The sequence below is a fragment of the Motacilla alba genome, chromosome 1A (assembly GCF_015832195.1).
Source record: "Motacilla alba alba isolate MOTALB_02 chromosome 1A, Motacilla_alba_V1.0_pri, whole genome shotgun sequence".
Lineage (NCBI taxonomy): Eukaryota > Metazoa > Chordata > Aves > Passeriformes > Motacillidae > Motacilla > Motacilla alba.
Genome location: NC_052031.1, coordinates 43,366,942 through 43,390,721, shown reverse-complemented (window position 1 = coordinate 43,390,721; position 23,780 = coordinate 43,366,942). Strand labels below are relative to the sequence as shown.

At 40.6% G+C, this 23,780-nt stretch overlaps 3 long non-coding RNA genes across 3 annotated transcripts in view; all 3 read left to right on the top strand.

Annotated features, from left to right (window-relative positions):
- Positions 1–10,592, top strand: part of LOC119707720 — an 84,520-nt gene extending 73,928 nt beyond the window's left edge. Inside the window, exon 6 of the long non-coding RNA XR_005258831.1 lies at positions 5,776–10,592. This is a non-coding gene — a long non-coding RNA (uncharacterized LOC119707720). The remainder of the gene's footprint in view (positions 1–5,775) is intronic.
- A 2,294-nt stretch (positions 10,593–12,886) lies between these two features.
- On the top strand, positions 12,887–15,872 carry LOC119707722. The gene is made up of 3 exons (XR_005258833.1): positions 12,887–12,952; positions 13,936–14,104; positions 14,257–15,872. It is a non-coding gene; the product is annotated as an uncharacterized LOC119707722 (long non-coding RNA).
- A 1,725-nt stretch (positions 15,873–17,597) lies between these two features.
- On the top strand, positions 17,598–21,639 carry LOC119707721. Its single transcript, XR_005258832.1, has 3 exons — positions 17,598–18,036; positions 18,341–18,640; positions 19,142–21,639. It is a non-coding gene; the product is annotated as an uncharacterized LOC119707721 (long non-coding RNA).
- The last annotated feature ends 2,141 nt before the right edge of the window (positions 21,640–23,780 follow it).

The window sequence follows — 23,780 nt, the reverse complement described above, 5'->3', positions numbered from 1 at the left end:
GCGGTATGGAATACTTGGTATCCATAATACAAACTGTGCTATTTAGCTGTGATTAGTTACTTAAGACATTTGTTATTATTTCCATTACCTAATTGGAGGAGAATAATTTATAATCAGCAGGGTGAGTTTGGCTTTCTGAATAAGGCAGTAATTTGTGGGATGGGATTTAGCAAGAATTGGAATTAGAACATTTTCTCATTCCTTAATTATACAGGTCTTATCCTTAGAATCAATCCTGGAAAGTTAAATTATTCTTAACCCTTTAGGGAGGGAATATCTTGATTTTAAATACTGTATTCTGTTTTAAAAGGAATGCAGCTCTGCACTTGATATTTACCGTGAGAAGTATTGTCAGTACAGTTTGGTTTATGTCAGGGTGTACCCAACATGTGCATTGTGTCTATCGTGTACTGGAGTATCTTTGATCTCTGGGCTGTGGCTCTTCAAGTCACCCAACAGTTTGAACCTGTAATCGCTGATAGAAACGTAGACAGAGGCTAAAGCTTTGGCACAGGGTTCTAGTTAAAGCTACTCCTTGCTCTTAAGGTGGCTTTTTGGTACCTTCTGTTCTGTGGTACATATGGGGAAATGACTTAGGATTTTTGACAGTTAGGAGCCAGAAACTTATTGCTACTTCCACTTTTGGTTGGACTGGAAGTGTTTATAAGGATGCATTTAATGTTAAAGTCAGGGTAATGATGAGAGTCAGAACTAGTTGGAGACTTCAGCTTCTGCTGAATCGATACAGGAGTGTTATACTCTGGGTAGGAGTATTATCTTTAACTCTGGACAAATCAATGTCATTATGTTGTTTAAAATATTATTTAAGCTTCAGTTTTGCATTGATTTTTTGGCATCTGAAGTTTTAGTTCAGTCTGTATTTCTTTGGCATCTGAAGTTTTAGTTCAGTCTGTATTTGGCTTTCAAACTGCATTTTCAACTCTGACCAGTAGAAATGAGAGACTGAGGTTGAAATAAAAAGTGACAGGACTGTGCATGGAGCCTCTCACTGGTCGGTGATGAACATGAGTGTTTGAGTATTGCTTGGAGGGCAGTTTCGATCTCTGATGAGCTTATACAGAAGTGGTAGGTTAGATGTTGCAGTGAATTATCTTCAGGAGGTTCTTGCTACTCTTCATGGATTACACAGAGGGACTAGTGTGATCTGGTTTCTGACTCAGGTGTCTGCATTAAATACCTGCTGCTAGATGGAATTAATCAGGTCTTTTAATTTTTTTTAATGTTGGCAGTAGCACTAATGAGGATCAATTGCCTTAATTTTCAGCAATCTAGTCCTTGTCTGGAATTTCCTCAGATTTTTTTGGTCAGTGATTGATCTTCTCGTCAGTTATTTTAAATCACGTTTTGAGTCCTTTTGGCAAGTATGGAAATACTGTGAAGATGGGAAAGCTGGAGTGAAGGTAGGTTAGTTCATTCCAGCTTTGTTCAGATTTGATATAATTCTGAAGCAAATGCCTTTCCACAAAATGTTGGGTGGAGACATCCCAGATTCTGTAGCTCAGCCAGTCTGGCTATTCCTGTTGGAAAATTTTATTTCTTTCATTCTTCTGTTCAGGTCAACTTTCTGCTTGTTTCCTTTTTCTGACACATGTACAGACTCACCTGGTTCCTATACATTTGATAGAGGTTTTCTAACAAGTTCAGATATGTGAAAATATTCAATAAGCGATACTTCAATAAGTACTTCAATTCAATAAGCAAGCCCCAACCCTGAAAAGGAAATTGTGGTGGTGAAGGGCTTGAACAGGAATTGAATCTTGCTTATCTGAGGATTGGTATTAACACAGAATTCATTAATCTGCAGCTCTGGCTCAGGCAGGCATTTTCATTGCTCTTTCCTCCTCCTTTCCCTTCATCCTCTTGGCTGCTTGTCCTTGTTTGGCTCTTGCCCCACCGTGGTTGTGAGTACGACTACAGAATATGTTGGAATGGGGAACTATTCTGGATAGAAAAAATTATTATGATACTGGCGGTACAGATTATATTTCAGCTGATTCACTTCCTTAGGAGACTACACAAATGTTTGTGCTGGGAGGACACTGTGAGAACCAGGACTGGAGATGGAGTAGGAATGGCTTCAGCTGGCAAAAACACCACTGCTGCCTAAGCCTCAGTCCCAGGAAAGTGCTGGGAAAGCAAAGGCAAAGCTGATCAAGTGATCAGATATGGTGTTGGCAGTTGATCTACTTGGAGCAGGGTGTTGGACTAGGTGAGCTCCAGAGGTCCTTTCCAACCTTAATTATTTTGTGGTTCTATGATTCAAACTTAAGTCCTGTTTCAGGCATCCTTTGACTCTTTCAGGCATTTGCACGCATTTCATTCAGCATAAATGCAAAGCTAAGTTCAAAACTGTTCAACAGAGATAGAGGCCCTCTGAACATTTGGTATACTCAACATGGTAAAATCAGTTCACATCCACACAATTTTTATTTGTTGAGAGAAACACTATTGGAACTTTCCTTTATGCTTTTCTGCCTTGTCATAAGTAAGAATTGCAAGCACAGCACTATGTAGGTTGTTGTATTTGGATTTGTTAGTTGTAAATGTTGTGAAAGCTGAAAGGGTGATATCTAGGTACAAACAGCAGGTAACCCTGTACCTGCACCACTTTCAAATTTTCTGTGATACCCATGCCTGTTCTTATCATAGCAAATGACAAAGCAGGCAGTGCCTTCTGTGGTATGGGACTATCCTTGAAAGCTCTGGTATCATCTCTCAGGATCAGGGCCACAGTGTAGTGGTAGTAGGCTGTATAGTGATGTTGGACATATACCTGTTTCCTTCTTCCTTGCCATGAAGCTGTTGCTGAGAGCCCTTTTCCTTTCCAGGGGGCCTCGTGCAAAATGCAGAGGGAGCAAAAGAGAAGGAGCCTCACTCTAGCTGCAATAATGCAGATATCAAAGAAAGTGCTGAAGTCCATGGTTCCCATCCATCTGGTGTGTCCCCCTGGTATTCCAACTCTGTCAGCCCCTACTATTTTCCAATGAGATGATATCCAAAAAGACCACAACATACTGCACAAAGAGATCCAAGGTCAAAAAAGGAGCACTTTGTCCAGGGGCTCAAAGCGATGTACCATGCTTTTTCAGCAGCCTGCACAATATAAATTTAAAAAAAAAATCCATAAAATTCTTTTTAGTATGCATGAAAGTAAAACCGGGACATCTAATGCTAAAATGTAAATATAATGTGTAATTTTTTTGCTATGTGGTATACTGCCTCATATGGCTCTGCTTCCAGATGTTCATGGTGGGAGAAGATCATTGGTACTGAACAGCCCCTGTCTTCTCTGCGTGGGGTGAGCCAGGCTGTAGTTGCAGCACCTCCACTTGTGATGTCACTGATGAGACAAAGCAATCCTGAAGGAGAACTTCCCTTTTTAAAGGAAGGCAGGGAGCCATTGCACATTTAATGTCAGCATGATACATGCTGGTTATTTGAACTAGAGAGGGCAAAATACCTTAGGCTTGTTGCTCAGGCTTTATGAGTTTATTTGGGTATTGCTGATAGCTTGCTGTCTCCAGCTCTGTGCCTCACCCAGGATGTGCAAGGTGCTTCTGAGTCAGCTGCTGCATCACCTCAATTTACATCATGGCTGTGGTCTGGAGTGTAATAGGGCTGATTCATGTTGATTCATCAGCAGCTCAAATCTCTACACAGTCCATGCTAGACAGAACCCTGGAACATTATTTTCTCCTTTCATCCTATCTGAGGTATTCCTACTCATCACCACTCTTTGCCCTTAGCCAAGCTTGACTATGAGGAGATTCAGTGTTCTGCAGTAAATTGATAGAAGTTCTTCCTTCTCCTGCCCCACCCTCACCTTCCCCTCATTTTAAGAGACTGTCTTCAGTTGCAGAAGCACAGTATCAGATGGGTCCTGCTGTGCTGCCAGCCTGTGCATGTCTGCAGGGGGTTGCCCCTTCAGTTCTTGATGGCCCATTGAGGCAAGTATTTGGCAATTTTCTTTCCTTTGCCTTTTTTTCCCCCTCACTCAACTGAGTCCTAATCTGTTCTTGTGCCTTTTAACTTCATGCAGAACTGAAGAACGTTATGACACAACAACATTAAAAGTATTGCTAAATGCTCCTGTATTTTCTGCACAGCAGCTGTGGACAAAGCTCACAAAATACTGTGTTATTATGAGATGCAGGGAAAAAATAATGCCTGTTGTGCACAGGCTGCTTTCTTGCTACTGTGAGTGCTCCTTTCTGACCCCCTGGTGTTCGCTGCAGGGCAGAGGCACCCTGAGCATTTCTCTAGCTCACCTCACCACTTTCCTCCTTCACCCTATACTCAGCCTTTCATTCCCATCCCTGCTTCATCCTGCTGGCTTTGTCCGTGCAACTGTGTGCCAGGAAGCGGATTGAACCCTCTCACTGAAATGACCAAAGCTGAAGGGAACTCCATTTCTTAGGGTTATTTATACTCCTGATGGCTGTAGCAGGACAGCACCATCGTCCAGTAATCAGGCAGTGCCTGGCAGAGAAAGTGGCTCTGGCTGGATAGGAACCTCTCTGGTGGCTTTGCCTTGCAGAAGACTGAGTTTTGTGAAACTGCTCCTGCCTGACAGGGGCCTGTCAAAGGAGCTTCAGAGTAATAAGAGTAGGGGATCCAGAGGATTGGCTCAATGAGGCCTTGAAGAGGTGGTGGGGCAGGGTGAGAAAATGGGAAGACAGGTGGAAATGAGGGTATGAAAACTCAGTGCATCCAGACAAGGCTGGGAGTGCTGTCAGAATGAAGATTGGGTTAGAGGAGGCTTTACTGGGGAGGGAGAAAGCTGAGCATCAGATCAAGTAGAGGGGTGTTGAAGGGGAATGTCATATTTTCCTAGACAGGTATAGCTAGAAAAAGCTCTGACACACTTCCAAGCGTGGAGATGAGTTTATGTGCCTGAAAATCTGTCCCTTTAATTTAATAAAAATAAGACCTGCCCTTACAAATATTGCCTTGGTCATATTTTTCAGGCTGTCCCAGCTCCAAAAGCCACAGGAATACAACCAGAAGTAGAGACAGAATGATGTGTAGAGAACTGGCACTTGGTGGAAAAATTCAAAGACAATTCTTCTTGCCAGCTTTCCCGAGGATGTGTTTAAAACAAGCCTCTAACTTCCTTAAGCAGTCTCTGCCCAGCAGTAGATTTTACATTCTCTGGGCTCCCTAGAGTTCAAGCACCTTCAATGTTTAAAAATGCTCACCTCACAGTTCTATAGCTAAGTCCCTCTTGGCTTTCATCAAAATTAGTAGAGCTACCCAAATAGTAGATATGATGAGGATCAGTCCTTTTCTGTTACCTTTCTGCACATTTTCCCCTGATCTTTACTGCCTGATGCCAAATATGCCTACCATTTGTGTCAGAGCTTGTCAGATGCCTACCATTGTGTCCCTAGGCTTGCCATGGCACAGACACTGTGTGGAGGAAGTCCCTTGGCCTATGGTAACACACAGACCTCGTGTTTTGGGTTAGTGAAGGGTAAGCAGTGGTATACAATTTCAGGGAGGATCACTGGTTTGCAATCTCTCCAGGAAATTGTAATGTTCACTTAGACACTATCCTTAGTCTGAATATGTTAAGCCCCTGGTGAAAAGATAGCCACAATTTAAGTTAATTGTACAGTTACTGGAAACAATGAGAGTTCTCTTTGTAGTCAGTCCTCCCACTCATGGCATCAGCTGGTTTTGTATCCCCACTATCTCATACCACAAACTAGTGGGGAGAAAACAGTAATTCTTGACTCTTTTTTTTTCTTTTAGGTGGAGGAGGCAACATTTTTGCTTTCTGTGCAACTTCATTCACCAGCAAGCTTGCCTTTAACTGCAATTTTCAAGTGTCTCACAAAAGATTATCATATGGGTCCTGAGAAATATCAGCAAGGGAACTCTGACTTTATTGTGAAGAAAGAAAACAAGACAAAAAAAGAAGTGAAACTGAGGGAATTGGTGTCAGGACTTTCTGTCTCTAGTTTTAGGCTTAGTTTGTTAAAAACTGTTAAATGGGGAGGTGAGCTGTTTCCAAAGGGCTTTTTCATAAAATGCAATCCAATGGTAATGCTTCCATATTTTTCTCTCCCATTTACACCACAAGACTGTGGAATAGATAACGAGGCAGCATTCTGTCTCACCAGTCCTTAAATCCTGAGAAAGCCAAACAGCTGTTTGCCTCTGAAGTGCTAACACATCCTCCAAAGGATCCTTGAGCTTGTCATTGATAGGAGCATGCTCTTCAAATGGAAGAACACTGTTTTGGACTTTATGGACTTCGGCTCCAATGCTGGAGAGAGTTAGATATTGTTGTGCAAAGAACTTTTCCCTGGGAATTCAGAAGGAATTTTCAATAGTTCTGCATGTTTACTCCCCAAAGCAGGAATTTCTATGTGCTTTCTGTGGACAAATGCTGGTGAAAGCAGATGCCAAACCATGGCACCACATGAAGGCCAGAAAAACTGCTTAAAAAACCAGACTGTTCCTCTTCCCTTTTCTCAGTCAGTCATCCCTATTCTTATGGAAACCTTCTTACAACTGCAGCATAAGCATTTGTATGACTTTGTGGGGAACTATATTGCAAAAATTGCACATTTTTTCTCAGGGGCTGTTTTTCATCTGGATCAGTTCCTTGATCTGGTTAACCATGCAGCCACACAAATATTTATGATGGCACAGTACAACAGATGATCTAGGAGAAATTGTGGGAGTGGGAGAAAGTGGGGAATGCTTTATTGGTAATCATGTTCACTTAAAAGAATACCAAACTGAAGCTTAAAGCAAAAAGGAATAGCAGTGGGATGACATGTCTGAAAAGGGAGTTGAGGCATCTGCATTATTCTTCAGAAAGGAAAACACGGCTTCAAATACCAAATGGTGTCATTACAGGGGGTGAGTATCAGCTGACACAGCCATTTCCAAAAGCTGCAGTGTGCAGGCAGGGAGACTTTTCAGTATTTTGGTCTGTCTGAAACTTCACTTTGAGGGAGCTGGGAAGCAGAAGATGCATATGGTGGATCCAAAGGGATGCAAAAGCAGTGATCTGCATGTAGCTGACCCTGTGCCTCCATATGATCCACAAGTTCTGAAGTGAGATGCTATTTTGGATAAATATGCTGGTGTCTCTGTGTGTTTGTGAGTGTGCATACATGGGTTCTTGCATGGTGTTCTCCTGAAGGTGCTCCTTGTGGGTTTCTTTTGAACTGGTTTGTCACCAGGAGAGCATTGCACACAGATTTATTTACTGCCATTTTCTTAAGAAGCTGTGCTGCTTGGGCCCTGCACTCTGCAGTGGCACAATAGCCTGTCCAAGTCCTCACAGAAAGATGACGTGGCTCCTTGTTCCATGTTGCCGGATTTCATCCGACTTCTGTCGCTTGGCACTTGGGCTTGTGTAGCTTTGGGAAGGGATCCTCTCTGTACCTGCCCATGCCCACCAAAACTGACTTTGCTGAGCCTTTGATGGCCTCTGACATTTGCTTAAATATGTCTGAGTTTTATGCCAAAATATCCTAGTTGCAGTGCATTCAGATTGAGAGGAGAGAAATTGAATAAATGTTGTTTCCTGCTTCCTGAGGCTCTACTGCATTTTATAAAACCCTTCAGAGACAGTTTCCAATCCAGAAGGGAGCTCACAACATGCTTCACCATTATTAAGCTAAAGCAGTTGCCAAGTCTATTTAGAGCCTTACAGCTACATGTGTGCTGAAATGCCTTTCTGGACAGAGCTCCAAAATGCTGGGCTATGTCAATGCTGCAGTTTCAACTTCCAGTTTGTATCTTTTCTTTCTCTACAGGACCCAAGGTATAACTTAGACACATCCAAGCTAATTTTGAACATGTTAACTCAGGTGCCTACAGCAGTCTAGGTAAGGAGCAAGGAGTTTAATAAAAAATGTCCTGTCAAAAAATCAAGGTAGATTAAGCAGCAATGAGCTCCACGGTGCTGCGGGTTCATGACTGTCCCTGGTCCAAAAGACAAGAGTTTGGTTCTTTTCACATGGTGCAGTATTTTGGGGGCTGTCATACCTTTACATTGTGAGTAACTATGCTTCTTGAATACCGCTGAGATAAGTATTCCCTGTTCACATCTGCCTTTTAAGAGATTCTCTAGAGCACTGCTGCATAGTTTCATAGTTGTACACAAGGCAAGAGAAGGGGTTTGTGCTCTGTAGTCTGTGTTGTGGGAGGATGGACTATTTTCAAATACTTTGATTCCAGACTAAATGCCAAGTCTGATTTAGGCTGGCATGTCTTGTGTTAGTGTTTCCAGGGACACATGAACCAGTTCCTTTCAGAAATGTTTTTTAATGAATGAAGTTCTGAATATCCAAGTGACACTTCATTATTCACAGTTACTTCATTTCAGTAGATGCTGTTTCAGTCAGTAGCTCCCTAGCTTTTAAGTGAATAACGTCATTATACCTTCACTTCTTCAGAGGCTCTCAGGATCAAAGATGTCAACTACACTGTGATCTTCATTAAAAGGGAAAGACAACAGGGACAGGGCTGGCTCACGCAGTGAAAAGATCTTTTAAAATTCTTTGTCTCTTCAGACTATAATAATGAAACAGTGACTCTCACTGGGTAATGGATGCAGGGTAAGAAGCAGAACAGGGCTGAAATCAGACAATTCAGTAGTTTTCTTTTTTTTTTTTTGTGTATGGAGAAGGTGCTTTCCAGATCATTACAAAAGCTTTGTTTCCCCCACATTTAACTGCATTGTAGGAAATCTGATGGGAAAAATGACCTTGGAATAGGTTTACAGTTTCAGCTGCTGCAAATTTAAGGGCAGGATTGTTGGCTTATAAAGCTATGAGTGAAAAAGAAACAAAAGTTAATCAATTGCAGGACCAGAAATATGAACAAATTTTTTTAGTGCTAATGTTGCATCTCTGCATAGAGATGCATTTCTGATTAGCCTTGCCCAGCCCTCTGGGGCTCCCCCCACACTTCGTAGAGCCCTTGATCCCATGTCAGCCTCCTGGGGCTGTTGGTCTCTGCCCCAGTGGTGCTTCAGCAGAGGCACTCTCCAGCTGCCCACAGCTCTGCTCAGCTGTGAGTGCCCCAGCCTAGGACCACTACAGGCCTGTGTCCCCATAGAGTTACCCAGTGCCTGGGGCTGGGACTCTCTTGGCTTTCCTGCTGCCTCCCCAGCAGCTCTGTTTTGCCATCTCTCATGGGAAGTCCTCAGCCTTTGCAGGGCCCTGACGGTCAGGTTGCTTTTGCTGGAATTCAGCCAGCACCTTTCTGACGGCTTTTTTTCCTGGTGCTTTGTCAGATACATGAATACATCTGAGCTGACTAAAAATATTCTTATCTATTATTCAATAATCTCTTCATCTTTCACCTTGCTGCTGGGTTGCTTTGTAAAACTTTAACAATAAGCTCATTTGATTGAAGTGGAGATAAGGAGTCAGCTCATAAGTGCAGATTTTTGCTGGAGAATGATCTGTGAAACCCATATGTATTTGGCCTGCCTGCTTGTTTCAAGACCTACAAATCCTACCATAGGTAGAGCCCTAAGAAGAGGGTGCTTGTTTATTTCCACAGTAATTTCAAGTATGTAACATAGGACAAACATGTTCTTTAACCTTTATTTAAAAATATCTACTACAAAAGTACTGAGCTCTAATACCCAGGAATAGCAAATGAGCTATTCACCAATATGAAGCAATGCTCTAAACAGTATTTTCATCAACGTATTTTTTTATTTGAATGATTCTTTTTTTATCAGAATATTTGGTGAATGTATTTGACAATGTTGCCTTAAAGAGTTTATGACAGCAACATGTTTGGGACTGGAAGAGGGGGATCAAGGGAGGGTTACTAATGTGAGAAGATACTGCAGACCACAACAACCCCCTTTCCCTCTTGTCCTGGGTTGGCTATTACGACACAGTTCTGGTTTTGGAAATACGTGGTTTCTATTTTTGCTCCTGGAAAAAAAAAAAAGAAAAAGCATTTTTCAACAACATTGTGATAAGAAACTGTCATGGCCCAGCCTGCATGTGTGCATGCACAATGCACAGGTGGTGTGAGAATATCTGTTTCATGAAGACTTGTTCAGGAGGGATAAGGGAAGCCTATCTCTAACCCAGACCATGGTGGTATGTGTGCTCTGAAACACTTGTCCTACCAACCTCAGAAAACCACAGATACTACAAAGTATCTGAGGGGGTTGCCTCAGTACAGATTGGTGGGTATCTGTCACCTCCTGCTGCTTTTGCCACCAATGTGATAGGTGTGATAACAGTGGCTTTTCCATGCTTACTGAAGAATCTCTTTCACTTGAGATATCCCTCCAGGTTTCCTGTGTAAGCAGCACTGGAAAATAAACTAACTATTTTCTCAAGACTTCCTGGAATCATGCTCCCAAAGGAAGGGAGGGTTAAAAGCATTTTTTTGAAAAGACTTGTTAATTAAAAATGAATTGAAAATATCTTGCTAAACCTCTTTGTCCTTAGCTATACTGAGAAAATATACTGATCTAGCACATAACTTGCATAAACCACAGTTGTGTTTAATACTGTCAGAGCATGTCACAAATTTCTGCCCTTGTTCATTCCAAGGAAAAAATGATGTTTAACATTGGGATAGTTAGAAAACAATTTTACCTCATATAGTTTAACACTGCATTTTCCTTGTATAGCGTTGAGCTTAGTTATTCTAATTTTGTCTTCAGTAATGTGTTTCTAATTTTGTTGTTGTGGCTGTTGTTCCCTAAGGGTATTTGGAAATGAGATTCAGCATTTAAAAAAATGCTTAGATATAACAGACTTCTAATAATGAAATCAATGAAAAGAGTATTTCTAACTATAAATCCTGAATACTTTATCATTAATACATGAAAAGTTGCTACTGTTTGTTTGGTACTGAGTTTTCCATTTCTGGTGCATGTAACTGCTTAATTCTCCTGGGTAGATTCTGTGCACATCTGGAAATCTCCATTCAGAAGGGCCAGTTGACATGTTTTCCACCAAAGTGTATGTCAGATGTGGTAGAATCCACAGGAAACCTTTTAAAACAAGTGGGCTGTGTGGCCAGTACAGTGTTATGGATTTATGACCAAGAAGCTGGTTTAATTTGGAAGCAACAGCAGAAATCTCCTTTTAGATAGAAATAAGTGCAATTTTTCTTTCACTTACCTGGAAAAGTTGGCTTATTCCAGATCTGGAAGAAGGCATATATGGCTAGGCAGGATTCAGGAACTGGAAAACAACCACAACAGTGGTTGTTTTTCACCTGTGTGCAAAGGGGATCTATATCTTGCTATATATTTTGCCTTCTCAGGAGATGGATTTTTCTCCTGGGGGAGCTCTTCTCCATGATTCCTTGTTGACAGCAGCTTATCTGCTCTACCCTGTTACCCCAGCATTTTTGTCTGAACCATTGAGGCCATCTGGAGGTAACAGTAAAGTCCCAGACCAAGAACTTTGAGATGGCCAGTACTCACTTTCCCTGATGGCCATAGCATCAGCAAAGAAGAATCAGCAAAGGTGTCTGTGTGGCCTACAGTTGCAGATTTCTTAATTTACAGACCTGTAGATTACTCAAATAGGATAATGTGTTTAAAAAAGGTTTACCTTGCTGGGTCTTGTTTTCCAAATATCAGCCCAGAGCAAGTTTTTACAGCTGATATACAGTAGGCTGATAGAAATACTTATGGTAGAAATTCTGCCAGCTCTTTAATGCCAGCAACACCATGGCCACTTAGTCACCAGAGGACTTTGTTGTCAAAATGACTCTTTCTTTTGCAAATGACAATATGTTTGGGGAATACTGCTAGGGGCTTCTAAGAGTAGAGGCTCTGTGCTGGTTGGTGGTTAGCCAAGCCCACAGGTCCTGGGTGCCAATGTCCCCATGCAGCTCTGCCAGGAACAATAAGGGTGGGCACTCATGCAGCACTTTTCATCTTCAGGTGGGTTCACAGAGGGTGTGGGACCCAGCTGCACTCACTGTGGGCTGCAGAGCTCCAGTGGCAGCTCTTCTGTGGTTCGAGGCAGGAATGATCCTGGTGGTACATGGGACACATGCTGCCTGTCACTCCACGTGTTGCTTGGAGAAAAAGCAGCATGTGCCCTACAGCAGGACATGCAGCACACCCCAGCTCAGGCACTCGCTGCTTGTCATGGCTGGCTATCACATCATGCCTGCCTGGAGACAGGACTGCTCCATCAGACTAGATAGGTGACAATATCTTTATTCAGATATTTTTAATGGAAGCACACCCATGAAACATAAGGCTTCCTAAATTCTTTTGACTACTCTGTGTGTGACTGTGGGGGATTTTCTACCTCCTTTTGATCTTGATTTAATTTCCCAGACTTGGAGCACTACTGGTAAAGAATACCAAATATGTGCATCTGAGTAGCATTTAGTGTCCTCATGGAAAAAATGTTGACATGATAAGCTCATGACAGGACACTCAGCCTTTGTGGAACTGCTGGACAACCTTTCTGTGGACCTGCCCATAGATGTTCAGAAACAATGGTCTCACACGTTGGTATGGACAGAAACTATCTAGAATTTGGATAAAAAGGCAAATGTATTTGCTGAGCCATTCTTGGTAACACAACAGCTTGCACAGTAATATATTTGTTATCATTGGCCCGATTTAGCAGCAGATTATGTTCAGCACATAATGAATAAAAACCCATGAAAAATAATATTGTGATCTAAGACCACTGAGCTTTAGCTAACATGGTACATTGCCTGCTTTCAGCTAGGCTCAATTCAATGAAAATTAGTGCCAGTTGTGTTTCATTAGTACACCAAAAAGAGAGCTGTGTTTTTGTTTTCCAGAAAGTTGCTGAATCACATCACTGTGCAGAGCATATTCCTCAAATGGCCTATCTCTAATGATGGAGAAAAAAAAAAACCCAACTAAAAAGAAAGCAGCAGCAAACCCATATTAAAAGCCAAACGATGAACCATATTATGAGGAAAAGTAATAGTATTCTTTAATTTATTTTATTAAATTTCTCATGCTGCATTGCCTTGGAATTGAAGGGCGTAGTGTATTCCTTTTCTCTTTTACTGCTGCATGGCTTGTGCTTAACTATTTATGTTGCAGTGCTAAGACCTGCTCTTGTTCCCCGGGAGAAACACACTAAAGTATTATTAGACCTAAGTGCTTGGGAGGGAAAGCTTTTAGTACAATTTTTTATGTATGAATATTGCATACTTCATACCCATCCTTGGACTTTTACCAAAAGATAAGCTATCTGATACACTCTGGTGGCCAGTGTTTCTACAAGAAGAACTCACAGGTGCAACGTGGTGAATAATGCATGTGTGTTTGCCATGTATTGTGCTCTGTTTTTTATTTCTGATTGTTATTTATAATTTAAGAATGCATGTACTCGGTCAAGCTCTGAACAGGTGTTTTTAGCTGCTAGTCCTTTGGTCTCTAAGACTGAAACTGGGTTGGTTTAATAACACCCAGTTTCTGTTAAACTTTCTTTTTCATCACAGCTCCCAATCTGTTAGAAAAAGATCTTATCCTCTGTTTTTTTGGACTGTAATAAACATGGTAAGGTAGAGGCTTTTGGTACAGATTTGTGTCATGCTCAGCAAACACAAACCTGTCTAGGTTGGGCTTTCTGGGCTTTGCAGCCATACAAATAACTACCAGCTTTCTGGACCTTCAGTACAGGTATACATGGCTTAAAGAATTAAATATTTTTGTGTATGCACATGTGAATTCAAATACATGTAATGTTCAGTTCAGTCACTTAGCCTCTACTGACAATAACTAACTATGACATTTCTGTATATTCTGTCTTCTCTGCTTAATACTGCTTCTCTTATGTTGTCTGTGACATGGTTAGCCTTTTTTCAGTTTTTCTTTTTGTTCAACAGGAAATGCCAGGCTTTTCTGATTGCATCTTTCCTTTTCTTCTGGGCACTGCTCTATTACTTTGGCCGTAGGTGTCAGAAGATGAAATTCTGCTCGGCTTCCAGGCAAGCGAATCTCCATCCTGCAATGTGCAGAGAAGCTGCTGAAATGCTGGGATAGAGACCGGGGGAAACACTAAGAAATTCCTGACTCCCTGTAGGGCACAAAGTGTGAGCACAAAGAAGAGGGAGGAGGGAGATGGTAGGTGTGAACCTGCAGCTCTCTTGCCCATGCCCTGAGAGGCAGCTCTGGTGCTGCTCCCCCTGTTTGCAGGGCAACTGCTCGGGCCCTTGCGTAGGGCTCTGCTTCTTGAGACATTTTCCTCCTCTACCTTTCTAATTCCTTTCTCTCAGGGTCATCACTTAAGACTGTAAACTCCTCCTGCTGAGGAAAAGAAGGTGGCCTGCTCCCTCTATAGGCTTCTCTGGTTGTTGCTTTCACGAACCAGCCATCCAGGGGATCAGAGCTGCATGCTTTTGAAGATAATAGAAAACGCTGAAGTGAGATGTATTTTGCGTTTAAATTTAGAGATGGTGTTTGTGTGTGTAAATGTGTGTGAATATGCATCTGTGTGCGTATGCACGTGCGTGTGTGTGTGCATATGCCCACAGACATTCTCTAACACCTATGTATATAGCTACTTTTCTTGCAAAAGTCACATATGGAGCTGTTTTACTGTTTAATTTTAGTCTTTTTTTAGAGCAAGTGCATGATCCTTTTGTGTGAACTTGCTGTTTGTTAATGGTTTGTGACAACAACCTCCTGACTGCATCTTACCCTTATTAATTGAAGAGACACCATCTGAGCCAGCAGTTCCATGAACTCAGGCACGCTTCCTCCCCAGTGTCCTCTATCCCAACTGCTTTTCTCTCCTCTCTGTCCCAGGACTTTGCCTCCTCAGTTGCACCAGCCCTGCAATTTCTGGCATCGTTCTGGTAAGAAAAGCAACCTGTATTAAGAACAACTCTGTAAACAAAAAGCCTATTTGTAATTTGGATCAGCTCAGTGACCTGATTTACAGCACAAACCCATAAACAGTTGCAGAGAAGCATGAGTGTGAAGAAGCAGCCACAGGCAAGGCAGGAATGGGAGACAGACGGTCCCAAGCTGTCCTTGCAGCTGAAGTCCCCCTTTTGTATAACTACAGCTGCCAGTGTACCTTTGCTCTGGCACAGATATCAAAGGGAATTCCCCTGCACTGCCTGAAGTAACACTTTAGGGAAAAACTGACACATTGGTGAGTTATATATTAACCATTATAGAGAGTGGCAGCGTGACAAGGCTGTGAGTTACTGATAAAATAAAATAAAAAAGCAACATTTCCATTATGCAGAGCATGGGTAATAGCTCCTAGGAAAAAACGACCCAACTCTTTCCACTAAATTATACTGTTTTCAATTCTTCCATACTTTCTGAAATGTGACTATATTGTTCAGATGTTTTCAATGCTAAATAAATGCCTCTGGCTGTTTCTTGTGGGTTGCTGAGGGGAGAAGGCAGGAAATGTTTTAGCTAAAATGATGCAGCTTTTTCCAAGGAAGTGTCAGCAGAGTAGCATACAAGATTTCAGGAGTTACAAAAAAAAAAAAAAAAATTATTGTAGCAGTCATTCAACACTGTGCTCAGTTTTCCTTCCCAAGGTCTGACCTTGCTCTATGTTCAGCATTATCAGAGATCTGCTGCAATGAAGTTTAGGTTCTTATGTCTCATAGGACGCAAATTAATTGCTTTAACTTAAGTTTAAAAGCACAACCTTGCCAGAGATGACAAATGGGAGGATTATATATCACCAGTTAAATGACTAATGTTTTATTTGTCTTTGAAGTTTCTGGTGAAAGCTGAAGCATAATGGTGAAAGAAAAAGTAATTTAAGTTACATAACACCTCACATATGGAATTGATAATGCTCTGGTTTTATATGGAATACATTGTTTTCAGTGGTTATGTATATATATATATATATACATACATACATATATATATGTAATGAAGAAGATTCCATTTGGTGTCCAATATGTGCTGTGCATTTATTCAGGAGATTCAGGAGATTTAAATTTGTTGACTGAAGATGAGAATTTTTTTATAGAAGATCCTTCTTCTGGTCAATGTATTCCACTACTTAATGAAAACAACCCTGTCCATGTTTCAAGTCGATTCTTTGGTTTTCAAGAGACATTTTTTGGCCTTCAAAACCACAAGAATGATCCTTGCTTTAGATCAAAATACCATCTTTTTGAATTAAAAAAAAAAAACCAAACAAACCCAACCCAACCACCCCTTTTTTTTTTTTCCCCAATGCACTTCTTATTTCAGGAGTAAAATATTTCTTTAAAATTGTATGTTTGGAATTGAATTGCATGGAAGTTATGTAGTCAAAGCTTTCAGCACTCTTACATAATGAATAATATAACCAAAATCCCTGAGGTCTTTTTATCAGGAACTCAGCTAGACAAGCACTTAGAGAGACCCTTTTTCAATTCCCAATACTGTGGGAAGTATACTCTGCACTTGACAAGGTGAAATAAAAAGGAATTCAGATAACAAAAGGATGGTAATAAATACTAATGCATCCAGGAGAGTTGAGAGTAGGCCATGTTCAGGGCAGGATATTGCTCAAGTGTGTTTGTGAGGGGAAGTACTGACAGGGATTTCCTCTCCACCCCTTAGATCTGCTAACCTCTTCATGTGGGTCAGGGTTGCCTTGGCACGTGGAGGCTACATCTCCTTTCATCCCACCCTGACCTCTTGAAGAAAACAGAGGCATGAGTAAGGGAGATGAATGATTTTGCTTAAATAGCTGGTGCTGGCTGCCAAGGAGGCAACGTGTGACAGAGGAGAAAAGCAGTGAAAGGCAAAAAAGGGTAGTCAGGATTAGGTCAAAAGAAAGGCTAAGCCAAACCAGAGAAACATTTAGGCAAAGACTTAGCCCAGGGATGAGTGAAGCAGAGTTTTGATGGGATTGATAAAATCCAGCATCCAAGTGTACTTAGGAATAGTGTGATTGTTGTTTGGATGCAAGGGCACTGTATGTATACTAGTACTGAAGATACGGATCAGTTCTAGGCTGGTGCCAGAGGTCTGTCACATACACCAATTTGGAATCGCTGCCAGTTTTCTGAGTACAGTGTGTCCAGATGATTATTACAAGTCTGCAGTAAGAAGCACACAAATTATGCTTGTATCTGATATTCAGACCCAAGAAAAGGGCAAAGAAATGTAGGTCTTTTATGTGACAATTCTGATCAGTCTTATGAGGAAAAAAGAAGGCAAAAAAAAAAAAAGCTTTGTACTTGCCCATAAATTAAACACCCGTTGTGATTAAAATACAACAATGTCAATTTCTGCTTGTTGGAAATGTTTTGCATAGTCTTTGGCAACATCATTTCTCCTCACAGGAAGATGACCGTAAGACAACCCACATTACTTTTCAGATGCCATCACACTACTGAATTGCACCACCAGGGTGTTGCAAAGAATGCCTTACAACATGGAGCTAACCCAAACCTAACAAGGCTTGGGAGTGTGTGTTTGTTACCGTATGCATGACTCATCTTCAAAGGAAGATTAGCATCAGCAAACTTAAGATGATGGAAAGGGAGGAGTTGGTTTAAAATTAATTTCAGCAACAATAGGGTTGAATGATAAAAAATAATCCATTATTATCATTGTCATCTTTTCCAGTTCTGCATGTAAGTGTTCATTTTATTTCAGCAGAGGCAATCGCCACAAAAATCAGGACAAACTAATTTCTCATGTATGTGCCAAAGCAACGTCAGAACGTGGTGTGCAGAGCAGTTGGTATGTCTGTTTGGGCTGCTCACTGGGGCCATGAAGATCATGCTTTGGGCTGGGGGCAGGCACCTGTGACTGCAGGGCAGAGGAAGGAGCTGCCAGTAGCTGCCAGCAGTTCTGGTGTCAGACTCATGCAAAGCATGACTAAAACAATGCCACTTCTGAATACTAAATTCCCCAATTTCTTTCTTGCCCTAGTGAGAAGAGCTCTGCAGATGTGGAGACAGGGACAAAAGCAGTCAGTATTTCCTCTCTTTCTACATGCTAGTCAGCCCTGTTCATGGGGCACTAGCTCATCTCTCTGGCTTCTGAACTGAGAAAAGAAGATGCTCCTCTTCCAAGTAACTAATGAATCATCCCTTTTAGTACATAGCATGCATGACTGCATTGTTAAAAGCAGTCTTAATCACTCACTGAGAAAAATGTTATTGATCATTTCTCCCTTTTAGTTGTTAAGTGGAAGCCTTGGGAGTTGTGACTCATAGCCTGTGTGCTGTGGCAAGCCCAGAAAGACTTCAGTAGATTTTTAGATAATTGTAGGAGCCCTATGTATCTTATTCCTCGCATCTTCCTAGTATAGTTATAATTTGAAAAAATGGTAGATTTCTTAGTTTTATATTATTCTAAAAAATCACTGTTTTGCAGATGGATTTGGCCTGAACTTTACACCAAAATTCAGCTAAGAGAAGGATTTCTGGAAGGCAAGTGACTTATAGCAGGGGATTGAGCAAAACAGCTTCTGGGCTGGAGGAAGCCCACGCCCTCCATTTTGTCTTTAGCTCCATAGTGGTGTTGGACATGCTGTGCATACAGCACTTTACCCTGGTTTATGAGCATGGGATTATGTCAACAGAACAACGAAATAAGGAAAAAAAAAAAAAAAGTAGTAAGAGTAAATTGGAAGGTCCTTGACAGCTTCCTGGAAAGAGAATGAATGGGTCTGAGGTAAGAAATCTTTTACTTGGAATTGCCAAAGGCAGAGAAAAGTGAATAGGCAAAATGTTTTCAATGGGATGTGGAAAAAAATGTATCTGTAGCTATTTTAAATGTAGACAGATATACTGATTGACATACTTGTGTATGAACTGCATAAAAAATACTAGGGTAAAAGATTATTATCAATGCCAAATGATAAGTTTTCAACTGGTGCAGGATGCTATAGTTAAGACAGTCTAGACCCTCTTAAATCAATCTTTCTATGTTTGTAAGTCTATTATATAAGTATGATATGGCTGTATTCTATTATTGCATCCAACTTATTTAATTGAACCAGTCACTTGTTCATTCCTCCACAAAAGCAAAAGAGGCTACAGAGCCTCCATGGAGGATGAGGAGGAGTAAGACATGAAGGGACATTTCTAGTAGTGAGTGATTGAAGCATGTTTGTTGTTATAAATTTTTTTCTGTTATTTCCCCTAAATAACCTTTCTCATTCATTCTGAACAGAGAGCTTTCCCACGTGCACCTCTATGACACTACATGACATATTGCTGGACAGCAGGTCCTCTGCTCTCCCACCACAGCCTTCCTTAGCTTCTGGAGAATGGAACCAACCTCTGCTGTGAGCAGACACTTGGGAGGCAGGGGTAAGAGGGGTAAAAAGGCATCCAAATAGTGATTGATTGTGTAATGACTAAAACCCATGCATTACAAGACTTCATCATGTTTGACTGTAGCTGGGAGTAAAGGTGATGTAAAATAATGTATGATAGTTTTCTTTCAGCATCTTTGCCTAGCACCGGATAAGTAGCTTTTTGTTTCTTAGGCTGTCATTGTTGGAAAAAGTATTGCCATCAGCTGTAGGTCTTAAAAATATCCTTTGATATATGGAAAGGAAATGGGATTTATTTTGAGACAGAATCTTGCCCCTCTCGGTGCATTGCTTGATGAATGTGGTCACATGATGGAAGAATGCTGCCATGGGGGGACAGCACTTGGGATCTGTCCCTGTGTCAGCTCAGCTCTCAGAGAATTACAGAAATCCTTGTGGAAGAAGCAAATGTTCACAGTCGTATCACAAAGAAATAACAAGAAGACATTTGAGAAGAAGGGCATACTAAAGACCATAGCAAAACTTCATTTGGCATCTTCAAGGGAGGATTCAGTGAGAGCAGAGATTCAGAGTAAGCCTTGCTGGGGGATAGCCCTGGAGAAAAGCTGGGAAGCTCCAGAGGCCTTCCCAGCCATCACAGGCTGTTTGCGGGGGTTCACGTTTTGTGTGATGACCCTACAGATGCAGAGGAGTGTAACTTGTAGAGCTCAAATCCCAGCCATCCTCTGAATAGGATGTAATCAGGGAGAAGCAAATAATAACTGTACAAAATTCTAGCTTTTACATAGTTTTGTCTTGGGAGGAAATAGCCTGGGCCTTGACAGCTGAAAGTGGACAGACCTGCTATAATCATCTGTAACAGTTTCTGCAATGCAAAGATAGTATAGCAGTCAGCACTTGTTCTTTGTGAGTAGCAGACATCAGGAATATCTGATATTATATCTTTAATAAGAAACAGCAATTTGAACTTCTGACTGTGACTTGAGTTTGAAGTCTCTTTAATAGTCTTAAAATATATTTCAGTTTAATAACCTCATTCAGCATCAATTTTTGCTTGGATTGGAGAGCACCTTTTATTATCTGCTATTTCTTACATTTATAAGAATAGTACTTAGATATCAAAGGAACCTTAAAAAATAAGCTGTTTGGATCACTTCAGTAAATTGCTTATTGCTACTAGTTGCCTGCCGCTTCATAAAATCCCTTTCTGTTTCATGGCTCTGCCTTGCAAAGCTCTGGTGAGACTGAGATAACTCCATATCTGATATCTCAGTATTTAAAGTATAAGATTGTGACCCTCAATTCATTTTTTCCCTTCCTTTTCCTACATATTTCTAAGTCTCAGGTCTCCTTGAGAAACTTCAGAGCCAGGCCATTGCATTGTGCATCTGGAGGATTCCCACTGGTTCCCATACTCAACCATGTCTATGGTTATGGTCTCATACACCTCTCTGACAGGAACATCCACATTCTATCCACCCTTCCATGTCAACAGAGCCTCAAGCTGTGTTTCTCCCTAACAGGAACACCAGTCCTTAATGGGAATCAAAAGTTAGGATGAGCAAAAAAGCCCTGCTCAGTTACGAACAATGTGTAGTGGGTTTTCCCTTAGTGTAGACTGGAATATTGATTTCAAAACCATACTGGGATCAGGTCCCACTGTGTGCAAGAGAGCCAAGACTCCAGTGTTCAGTATTGGGAGATTTCTTTGAATGTCTTGAAACACTGAATGCCTCCTCATTTCTATTTCTGCCTTGGGCCATGCAACAAAGTGGATGTCCTGTACAAATTATTGTGAGCATAATATTGCTGGGCAGCTGGGAAATGATGTAGATGATCCTCACCTCCTTCCTAAAGACAAATGATATTTTTATCCTTATATTTTTGCAACTACACTGCCAGAATCTGGAAATATGTTACACAAGCTTTAAAAGTTAAGATTTTCATACAAATCAGTATTGTCCAATTGCCTACCAAAAAAAGGGTTTTATTATTCCCTATGGGAAATCTCTATATTTGATCAGAAATGTCTAATATGAATAAAATGCCCTAACTTCAAAGAGTATACTTGATTTTCCATTTCTTGATCATTCAAATCACCTGGCAAATGCATCAAGAGATGTGCACTAAACACATATTCTAGCCAGGTAGTTAAACCACCACTGAGACATTTTTAGGTTGCATGATTTTATTTGTAATATTGTAATATTTGTAATATTAAATCTTAAAAAAAAAATCTTTATATGATGCTTTTCTTGCTTCTTTGGTTTTAAAACTTTTTGAGGCAGACATGGTCCATGCTAAAACCTTCTACAATATATATCCACTTTTGGGCAAGCCATTTCAGTGCCAAGCTGGAAGTTAGGAGTGAATATTTATTTTTAGAGCAGATACATCACTGGCATTGCTCTTACCATTGCAGCTAACACTCATCTAAGAAAAGAGAGGTATAGAGGCCAGGCTGGGGTTACATGGCTTGGCAAATAGGGCTTCAGAGTACTTAACTGTAGATCAGAAAAGCTACCAACACAGTACAATTCAGGTGTTTTGCAAATTTATTCTACCTAACAAAATGTATTAACATTGTTTTAAAGCAGTTAATGTCTTCTGGCCTGCTTTATAACTAATTCAATGTGGAAGATTTTTTGCCTGCAATCAACTTGCAGTCAACAGAAAGTATAGAACTGCTTTTACACTATAACCCACACTCTTCTTAGCTTAGATGATACAGAAATTCAGTGGTGCATGTGTATTTGTTCCAGATTAAATCTGTATTGTTAGTTGACCCAGTAATGCATCTAGCTGGCATTAATGGAGAGGCGCATCAGCTGTTGAAGGGTTGATCCTTGATAACTATGTAACCATGTGGCATTTCATCATGCCCCCGGAAATGCATTTGTTACTTTTTTCTTCACTGATACCCAGTCCCTCTTTGCCCTAGGCTTTGGTACATGCATTTTATTTTCCATTAATAAATTAGATGGTTTGGGTTTTCTTTTTTTGCTTCAGTATTTTGTGAAATAGCAAATTGTACCTGCTCTATACCATAAGAAGATGAGTGAAAGGTCCTGCCCTTTACTTTTTTAGTGTGAAAATTTTAGCTCAAAAAAGAAAAAAAAAGAAAAAAAGCTTAACTGAGAAAGATTTTTAATCCTCCTTTGTTTGTAACCAAGATCCTTCCTCGTGTCTAAGTCACTACTACAATTGCTACATGGACAGGTTTGGCTAGTACTGCAAGAAAATCAAGGGCTGGCCAGCCAGCATTTTGCAGTGTGCATTTAGTTGTACACCTTAAAAATTGCATTTTGGTTCCTAGATGCAGTACACATTAAAATACAAATCTGGATGGCTTCAAGAGGTTAACTTTATAATGACAGATACCATTAAGCGTTATGGGATTAGTGAAATGCTGTGGGTCTATTTGTTTACTGTTTTAAGAAAGCCTGTTAACATCCTCGTAATAGTTAAAATTCATCCTCTTTATTTAGCAGCCTGTATTCTGAAAATTTAAAAATGTTGAACTGAATTGCTGATGCAACACATGTACACAGTGACTCTCAATAAAGCCAACATTTATTGCATTTACTTATATACAAGGCCATGAACAAATAGTGCATTAATGTTCAGAGACAGAGGACAGTGTTTGAAGCAGTGCTGTATGGACCTTCCTATTTAAAAAAAAAAACCAAACAACAAAACAACCAACCAAACAAAATAACCCAAGCAAAAGCTTGTTGTTGCACTTGGTTAGATTTGTGTTTAAAAAAAACCAACCCATGTCAGACCTGCAGCATTTTTTGTAGTTATGCAGAAGGGTGACCAAAATGATGCCCTTAACTATTACCATTAAATCTTCATACACTGAAAATTTATCTCACTTCTGCTTTCCTAGTTTCTGCTGTAACTAGGAAAGCACTACTAAAGTTAATTTTAATAATCATTAATACTGCCATGCAAATGATCACTATTTCCCTTACTTCTTTCATTTGGCATTTAAACCATTTCGCTTAAAAATCTTTGAAATAGTATCAAATGTGCCTAGACTGATTGAGATGAATAAGTTTGTTTCTAAGAGGAGGGAAAGAGAAGCTACATATGTATATTAGCACATGCCAAGGTGAACAGATAAGCCCAAGGAATCTGTTATTCAAAATATTTTAATTTTACTCTGCAGTGAAATTCCACAAAGGCCCTTTCTTGTTCCTTTTGACCCATTTTCTGTGCCATTTACTGGAAAGTACCCAGGCAAATTGCCAACAGTTCCTAACGTCTCTGGAGTAATTGGATCAGAATGGCCGTGGTATCACCACAGCTTTTTATGGTGGAATTTGAAAATGTTTCTTTTGTGGCAGGCTTTCAACTTTATGCAGAATAATTTCTTAGCTGAGGCATTTGGCAAAGAGTGCTTTGCATGACTCAGCAGCAGATCTTCTCCATCTCAGATTTTGGTTATATTAATATGTTGTTTATTTTTTACATGAACTTATACATATTTATGACTTAAATTCCCTTGCATGCTGCTGGGCTTTCTGT